At 43.6% G+C, this 8,134-nt stretch overlaps 1 protein-coding gene and 1 long non-coding RNA gene across 5 annotated transcripts in view; both read right to left on the reverse strand.

Annotated features, from left to right (window-relative positions):
* Positions 1-8,134, reverse strand: part of LOC129865960 (zinc finger protein 638-like) — a 78,537-nt gene that overhangs the window by 44,597 nt on the left and 25,806 nt on the right. The gene's annotated exons all lie outside the window — the stretch shown is intronic.
* Positions 5,269-7,486, reverse strand: LOC129865963 (uncharacterized). Its single transcript, XR_008761442.1, has 2 exons — positions 6,752-7,486; positions 5,269-5,769 (listed from the first exon to the last, which is right to left on the reverse strand). It is a non-coding gene; the product is annotated as an uncharacterized LOC129865963 (long non-coding RNA).

The raw sequence follows: 8,134 nt of genomic DNA on the forward strand, positions 1-8,134 counted from the left end.
GTAAGGTGTAGGGGTAGTACTGTTCTTCATGGAAACTAGGGCTCTCCAACCCTGTTCTTCATGGAGACTAGGGCTCTCCAGCCCTGTTCTTCATGGAGACTAGGGCTCTCCAACCCTGTTCTTCATGGAGACTAGGGCTCTCCAGCCCTGTTCTTCATGGAGACTAGGGCTCTCCAACCCTGTTCTTCATGGAGACTAGGGCTCTCCAACCCTGTTCTTCATGGAGACTATGGCTCTCCAACCCTGTTCTTCATGGAGACTAGGGCTCTCCAGCCCTGTTCTTCATGGAGACTAGGGCCCTCCAACCCGGTTCTTCATGGAGACTAGGGCTCTCCAGCCCGGTTCTTCATGGAGACTAGGGCTCTGTTCTTGGAGAGAAACCCCCTAGGTTTTCGCTCCAACCTCACTTGTAACTTACCCGGGTCAGCTTTTTTTTTATTTAACTCGGCAAGTCAGTTAAGAACAAATTCTAATTTACAATGACGGCCTACCGGGGAACAATGGGTTTAACTGCCTTGTTCAGGGGCAGAACCAAAGATGTTTACCTTGTCAGCTCAGGGATTCGATCTTGCAACCTTTCGGTTACTAGTCCGACACTCTAACCACTAGACTACCTGCCTCCCCTTATCAATCAGATCAGTATTAGAAGCAGGTGTGCTAGATTAAGGTTGTAGTGAAATCCGGACAGTAGCTCTTCGGGAAGAGGGTTGGAGAGCCCCAATGTAGAACCACCATAAAATAAATATTTTCTATCAATCTTCACCATGTGTCTGGCTTGGACTCACAGAATATATTTATATAAACTGTACGGGGCTCTGTAGCATCAAACAGATGGCTAGACATTCAGATATTCAAAAGTTTATTTGTCCAAATCTAAAATACAGGGGTGGGGGTGTACACTATTTAACGCTAACTCAAGAGAACTGGGAAATTCAACAAGAATGTTATATGGTAAAAACAAAAAAACATTTATGTCCAGTGTAGTACAGCTCAGTGTGTCCGAGCGACTCTCAGGTGTAGAGACAAGTGCAGAAAACTATAACTACAGATTATCAGGTGTAGCAATGTGATTTACCCAAAGATATTCCACAGACATGTTGTTTATTTAAAGTCTTATATCCCCATAGATGGAGACGGGTGGGTCTAGTCTTATATCCCCATAGATGGAGACGAGTGGGTCTAGTCTTAGATCTCAGGTGGGTCTAGTCTTATATCTCAGGTGGGTCTAGTCTTATATCCCCATAGATGGAGACGGGTGGGTCTAGTCTTATATCCCCATAGATAGAGACGGGTGGGTCTAGTCTTAGATCTCAGGTGGGTCAAGTCTTATATCCCCATAGATCTCAGGTGAGTCTTAGATCTCAGGTGGGTCTAGTCTTATATCTCAGGTGGGTCTAGTCTTATATCCCCATAGATGGAGACGGGTGGGTCTAGTCTTATATCCCCATAGATCTCAGGTGAGTCTTAGATCTCAGGTGGGTCTAGTCTTATATCCCCATAGATCTCAGGTGGGTCTAGTCTTATATCCCCATAGATGGAGACGGGTGGGTCTAGTCTTATATCTCAGGTGGGTCTAGTCTTATATCTCAGGTGGGTCTAGTCTTATATCCCCATAGATGGAGACGGGTGGGTCTAGTCTTATATCTCCATAGATGGAAACGAGTGGGTCTAGTCTTAGATCTCAGGTGGGTCTAGTCTTATATCCCCATAGATAGAGACGGGTGGGTCTAGTCTTATATCTCCATAGATAGAGACGGGTGGGTCTAGTCTTATATCTCCATAGATAGAGACGGGTGGGTCTAGTTTTATATCCCCATAAATAGAGACGGGTGGGTCTAGTCTTATATCCCCATAGATAGAGAGGGGTGGGTCTAGTCTTATATCTCAGGTGGGTCTAGTCTTATATCTCAGGTGGGTCTAGTCTTATATCCCCATAGATAGAGACGGGTGGGTCTAGTCTTATATCTCCATAGATAGAGACGGGTGGGTCTAGTCTTATATCCCCATAGATGGAGACGGGTGGGTCTAGTCTTATATCCCCATAGATGGAGACGGGTGGGTCTAGTCTTATCTCAGGTGGGTCTAGTCTTATATCCCCATAGATAGAGACGGGTGGGTCTAGTCTTATATCTCAGGTGGGTCTAGTCTTATATCTCCATAGATAGAGACGGGTGGGTCTAGTCTTATATCTCAGGTGGGTCAAGTCTTATATCCCCATAGATCTCAGGTGGGTCTAGTCTTATATCTCCATAGATAGAGACGGGTGGGTCTAGTCTTATATCTCAGGTGGGTCTAGTCTTATATCCCCATAGATCTCAGGTGGGTCTAGTCTTATATCTCCATAGATAGAGACGGGTGGGTCTAGTCTTATATCCCCATAGATAGAGACGGGTGGGTCAAGTCTTATATCTCCATAGATAGAGACGGGTGGGTCTAGTCTTATATCTCAGGTGGGTCTAGTCTTATATCCCCATAGATCTCAGGTGGGTCTAGTCTTATATCCCCATAGATGGAGACGGGTGGGTCTAGTCTTAGATCTCAGGTGGGTCTAGTCTTATATCCCCATAGATGGAGACGGGTGGGTCTAGTCTTATATCTCAGGTGGGTCTAGTCTTAGATCTCAGGTGGGTCTAGTCTTATATCCCCATAGATGGAGACAGGTGGGTCTAGTCTTATATCCCCATAGATAGAGACGGGTGGGTCTAGTCTTATATCCCCATAGATAGAGACGGGTGGGTCTAGTCTTATATCCCCATAGATAGAGACGGGTGGGTCTAGTCTTATATCTCAGGTGGGTCTAGTCTTATATCTCAGGTGGGTCTAGTCTTATATCTGAGGTGGGTCTAGTCTTATATCTCAGGTGGGTCTAGTCTTATATCTCAGGTGGGTCTAGTCTTATATCCCCATAGATAGAGACGGGTGGGTCTAGTCTTAGATCTCAGGTGGGTCTAGTCTTATATCTCAGGTGGGTCTAGTCTTATATCCCCATAGATGGAGACGGGTGGGTCTAGTCTTATATCCCCATAGATGGAGACGGGTGGGTCTAGTCTTATATCTCAGGTGGGTCTAGTCTTATATCTCAGGTGGGTCTAGTCTTATATCCCCATAGATGGAGACGGGTGGGTCTAGTCTTATATCTCAGGTGGGTCTAGTCTTATATCCCCATAGATGGAGACGGGTGGGTCTAGTCTTATATCTCAGGTGGGTCTAGTCTTATATCTGAGGTGGGTCTAGTCTTATATCTCAGGTGGGTCTAGTCTTATATCCCCATAGATAGAGACGGGTGGGTCTAGTCTTAGATCTCAGGTGGGTCTAGTCTTATATCTCCATAGATGGAGACGGGTGGGTCTAGTCTTAGATCTCAGGTGGGTCTAGTCTTAGATCTCAGGTGGGTCTAGTCTTATATCCCCATAGATGGAGACGGGTGGGTCTAGTCTTATATCCCCATAGATGGAGACGGGTGGGTCTAGTCTTATATCTCAGGTGGGTCTAGTCTTATATCTCAGGTGGGTCTAGTCTTATATCTCAGGTGGGTCTAGTCTTATATCTCCATAGATGGAGAGGTGGGTCTAGTCTTATATCCCCATAGATCTCAGGTGGGTCTAGTCTTATATCTCAGGTGGGTCTACTCTTATATCTCAGGTGGGTCTAGTCTTATATCTCAGGTGGGTCTAGTCTTATATCCCCATAGATGGAGACGGGTGGGTCTAGTCTTATATCTCAGGTGGGTCTAGTCTTATATCTCAGGTGGGTCTAGTCTTATATCCCCATAGATAGAGACGGGTGGGTCTAGTCTTATATCCCCATAGATGGAGACGGGTGGGTCTAGTCTTATATCCCCATAGATCTCAGGTGGGTCTAGTCTTATATCCCCATAGATGGAGACGGGTGGGTCTAGTCTTATATCCCCATAGATAGAGACGGGTGGGTCTAGTCTTATATCCCCATAGATAGAGACGGGTGGGTCTAGTCTTATATCCCCATAGATAGAGACGGGTGGGTCTAGTCTTATATCTCAGGTGGGTCTAGTCTTATATCTCAGGTGGGTCTAGTCTTATATCCCCATAGATGGAGACGGGTGGGTCTAGTCTTATATCTCAGGTGGGTCTAGTCTTATATCCCCATAGATGGAGACGGGTGGGTCTAGTCTTATATCTCAGGTGGGTCTAGTCTTATATCTCAGGTGGGTCTAGTCTTATATCTCAGGTGGGTCTAGTCTTATATCCCCATAGATAGAGACGGGTGGGTCTAGTCTTAGATCTCAGGTGGGTCTAGTCTTATATCTCCATAGATGGAGACGGGTGGGTCTAGTCTTATATCTCCATAGATAGAGACAGGTGGGTCTAGTCTTATATCTCAGGTGGGTCTAGTCTTATATCTCCATAGATGGAGACGGGTGGGTCTAGTCTTAGATCTCAGGTGGGTCTAGTCTTATATCTCAGGTGGGTCTAGTCTTATATCCCCATAGATGGAGACGGGTGGGTCTAGTCTTATATCCCCATAGATGGAGACGGGTGGGTCTAGTCTTATATCTCAGGTGGGTCTAGTCTTATATCTCAGGTGGGTCTAGTCTTATATCTCAGGTGGGTCTAGTCTTATATCCCCATAGATAGAGACGGGTGGGTCTAGTCTTATATCTCAGGTGGGTCTAGTCTTATATCTCAGGTGGGTCTAGTCTTATATCTCAGGTGGGTCTAGTCTTATATCCCCATAGATGGAGACGGGTGGGTCTAGTCTTATATCTCAGGTGGGTCTAGTCTTATATCTCCATAGATGGAGAGGTGGGTCTAGTCTTATATCCCCATAGATCTCAGGTGGGTCTAGTCTTATATCTCAGGTGGGTCTAGTCTTATATCTCAGGTGGGTCTAGTCTTATATCTCAGGTGGGTCTAGTCTTATATCCCCATAGATGGAGACGGGTGGGTCTAGTCTTATATCTCAGGTGGGTCTAGTCTTATATCTCAGGTGGGTCTAGTCTTATATCCCCATAGATAGAGACGGGTGGGTCTAGTCTTATATCCCCATAGATGGAGACGGGTGGGTCTAGTCTTATATCCTCATAGATCTCAGGTGGGTCTAGTCTTATATCCCCATAGATGGAGACGGGTGGGTCTAGTCTTATATCCCCATAGATAGAGACGGGTGGGTTTCCACTTCAAAGTGCTACATGTCATGACGCCAGAGGCAGGTTTCCGTCGGTGAGAGAAGACTTGAAATAGACAAGATGACAGCGCACACACACACACTGTTGGATTATTTCACGCTGCATAAAAAAAAAAAACATTTTAATAAAATGGAGGAGCATTTTCTAAATTTAAAAACTGATCACCGTTCAACTGGACACGGGACACTTGAGATTCCCCGTTTCCTTGAGTCGAGGACGAAGACGGCGTCACCGAGGCCGGTGAAAAATGATCTGTGCTACACTGATCTTTGGTTAAATCACATTATCTAATGTAACAATCTGTAATTAAAAGAAAACCGGTGGCCATGAGGAAAATGTCCCAAAGAAACATACAGTAAGACAACACAGTTTGATCGGTGTAAAGTTCAAGGGAATACTTTGTAAAGCTGTGAGGAGGAGTGTCGTTCAAGATCAAACTGCCGTTCAGCTCGTCAAGAGTCATCGGCTTGAAATCCAGCATAATGTCTAATCCCACTAGAGGGTTTACAGTTCACGGAATACAGTTCTGCTACAATGACACGCAGGAATTCTGTTTCTGTATCTAGAATCCACTCCAGGAGGAAGCCCAGTCATCACGATATTGTCTGTAAGACAAAAAAAAAAAATATATATATATATATATATATATATATATATATATATATATCAAAAATATACACACTATTGTTGTTTGAATGACAGTTTTAACCGTGACAGCATAACATCAACATTAGGGTTAACTAATGTGAACATGCTTGCACAGACACAGATTACATTTACAATATCTAGCCTAATTAAAAATAACTCTCATCTCTTGCGTAGTGACCAGACCATACAAAATGTACTTAGGTAGGTAGGTAAACATGGCTGGAGGTAGATACTATCAAGCATAGTTAGGCAAATATTTTTTTTTTGTAGTAAAAACCAGCTTTAGTTTAAGATATTTACAACAATAAATAGTATTATTGTTTCTCCTCACTGTTTGCTAGTAAACTTACCTAGCTAGCTTGAAATAGAATAATGTTATTTATATCTGTTTTGAATCCTATCATTTTGTGCGATTGAAATGCATCCCCGGTCATAATCATAAACAATTATATTACATTGCTAGCTAATAAAATTATTAAGTTGACGATGTTACATAGCTAGCTAGTAAAAGTAAGTTTCCGATGTTACACATTTGCTAACAAGTTACAAAACGCGAGGCTTAGCGCATAACAGGCTAACTAGCTACCCAACTCCAGTCATGTGCTGGTAATTAATCGCTTTAGTTGGCTGGTTGTAATGTTGTAGCTATATCTACGACTAAAAAGGGAAGAGGTTGTACAATCGAGATACAAAATAGCTCTGATTGTAACACCTTTTCTCTTTTTAGTCATAGATATTGCTACCGGTAGTTGTTTAGCTAACTTTGCTACCTAGCCAGCTAGCTAACCTACCTAGCTAAGTTAGCAAACAGAAACAGAAATTACATTTTCCCCCCACTGTAACACAGTAGCATGTTAGTCAACAATACACAATATGGATTTCATTAGATAAACTAAAAATAGCTAGCTAGCTAGGTGGCTCGCAGGAAAAATAACTTACTTATCTAGGCACCGTATTTGTCATCTGCCTTCTTGGGGCTGGCATCGGCTGTAGCTGAGCTTTTAACGTTAGCTAAATCCAAACTCTTTGTTTTCGAATCCTCTTCGCTATATTCCGGTTGAAAGTCACCATGTAGTTAACCGAACATAACAAAATGTTCCATGGTCGAATTCGTGTTGTTGAGAGAATCACTTGAAGACATGACTGGTCAGTTCTTTCAGTTTTGCCCAAAGGATTAAATTGTTCATGTTCACTTCCTTTTAAAACCCACCCCCTTGGGGGAGGGATGGGGGACCAGGGGCACAAAGTTGTAGTCTTTCAGAGACCGGAAACTGTTTTGTATGCTTGTATATTTAGCAAATTAATCCGCTGGACGTCTTTCAGCGACGTTCCTATCGAACAAGGACAACCACAAAAACATACGGTATGATCCGTACCGCATACAGCCGTCGCCAAATGCCACAAAAGCAGGACTACATTTATTTTTGTTGTCTCACCCAACCCACATCAATACACCGGAAGCCGTCATCGGGTGTATCATTCAGCGTGCGAAGCCCAGGCCTGCCTTTCTCCTAAGCAATGATGTATGAAACACACCTCCCTGTCCTAGAAATGCCTCGGGCGTGATGAAAACAAGCACAGATTCCCCCAGGTTGAAATTCCTCTTTAACTAATTATATCATACTGTATATACACTGAGGAAACCAAACATCAGGAACACCTTCCTAATTTAGTTGCAACCCCCCCTAATTAAGTTGCAACCTCCCCCCTAATTAAGTTGCAACCTCCCCCCTAATTAAGTTGCAACCTCCCCCCTAATTAAGTTGCAACCTCCCCCCTAATTAAGTTGCAACCTCCCCCCTAATTAAGTTGCAACCTCCCCCCTAATTAAGCTGCAACCTCCCCCCTAATTAAGTTGCACCCCCCCCCTAATTAAGTTGCACCCCCCCCTAATTAAGTTGCACCCCCCCCCTAATTAAGTTGCACCCCCCCCATAATTAAGTTGCACCCCCCCCTAATTAAGTTGCACCCCCCCTAATTAAGTTGCACCCCCCCCCCCCCCCCCTAATTAGTTAAATTAGTTAAAGTGTCAGTATGTAATTTCAAAGTGTAAGAAAAGGTAGATCTGTTCCGTGTGATCTATTTCTATGCTTAACGTTCCTAAATTTTGTTTTTGCGTCTTTTACTTTCGGTTTCGTTTTTCGGCTTCCAAAACAGCTGAAAATACAATATTTATGTTTATGGAAAATATATTTCACAGAAATGTAGATGGTACAATGACTCTCTATACTATACTAGATTAATGTAGATGGTACAATGACTCTCTATACTATACTAGATGAATGTAGATGGTACAATGACTCTCTATACTATACTAGATGA

Source organism: Salvelinus fontinalis, chromosome 11 (assembly GCF_029448725.1).
Source record: "Salvelinus fontinalis isolate EN_2023a chromosome 11, ASM2944872v1, whole genome shotgun sequence".
NCBI classification, from domain to species: domain Eukaryota; kingdom Metazoa; phylum Chordata; class Actinopteri; order Salmoniformes; family Salmonidae; genus Salvelinus; species Salvelinus fontinalis.